This window comes from Galeopterus variegatus, unplaced genomic scaffold, assembly GCF_000696425.1.
Source record: "Galeopterus variegatus unplaced genomic scaffold, G_variegatus-3.0.2 Scaffold2307, whole genome shotgun sequence".
In the NCBI taxonomy this organism is placed as follows: Eukaryota; Metazoa; Chordata; class Mammalia; order Dermoptera; family Cynocephalidae; genus Galeopterus; species Galeopterus variegatus.
In genome coordinates, this window is record NW_007728418.1 from 202,822 (window position 1) to 203,817 (window position 996).

Here is a 996-nt window from a genome sequence, read left to right on the forward strand (position 1 = left end):
GCCTTAATACATTGATGTCATCATGCATATGCTGTTGGGTATCCTACTGTGTTCACTTAATATTATATTGAGCAATTTTCTATGTCCTCAAATGTTTTCCAAAACATGATGTTTAAGAAATAAATAATATTATTTTAGATAAAGTGTTATAATGTTTTGACCATTTTTATTGTTAGACATTTTGCCTGCTTATATTTTTAATTAATTAGTCTTTATTGATGATGATGCTACATAAATCTTGGTGCATACTTCGGTCATATTTTCAAGCTAAATCCCTAGATGTAGAATTGCCAAGTCAAATATGTTTAAGGTTTATAAGTTAGTTTGAGAAAATGTCTTCTAGAAAGGCTTTCCATTTTTTTGTATTTTCCAACAAACTTGGATTTATAATTTTAAAATTCAGTACTTCCAAATGCCATCTTTGTTTGGTTTGGAAACAAAGAAACATTTTTTTTCTGGAGCTTTGAATAGTGTATTTCTTGCTAAAGACATTTATTCTTTCTAATCATTTTTTATCTTTTTTCAAATATGATAAGACTATCTTTTTTTTCATTTTCCTCTACAAGACAAGCTTCTAATTTTAAAGTTGGTGATATAAACAACACAAAATAGTTTTCAATACAAGCATCTTGAAAATTATGGTCCCCCCCTGGACTGTCTTTCTTCCCCCTTACTTCATGGATAAACACCTACTTTTCCTGTAAAACTCAGGTCACCTGTCATTTTACCCGAGTTACCTCCCCTGACTTCCCTGGAAAAGCAATTAAACTTCTTTCTCGGTGTCCCCATCAAATTTCATGCATACTAATACCAATTTTTGTCAAGATACTATGATTATTCCTATCTCTTTTCACACTGAGATTTTTCATTAAATTGAACAGAATTTGGGTGCCTACTGTATGGCAAGCAGTATGCTAAGTACTTAGGATGTAAAACTAAAAGTATATCGTTCCTTATTTATGGACAGAACAGACAACACATCTTTTTTTTTTTTTT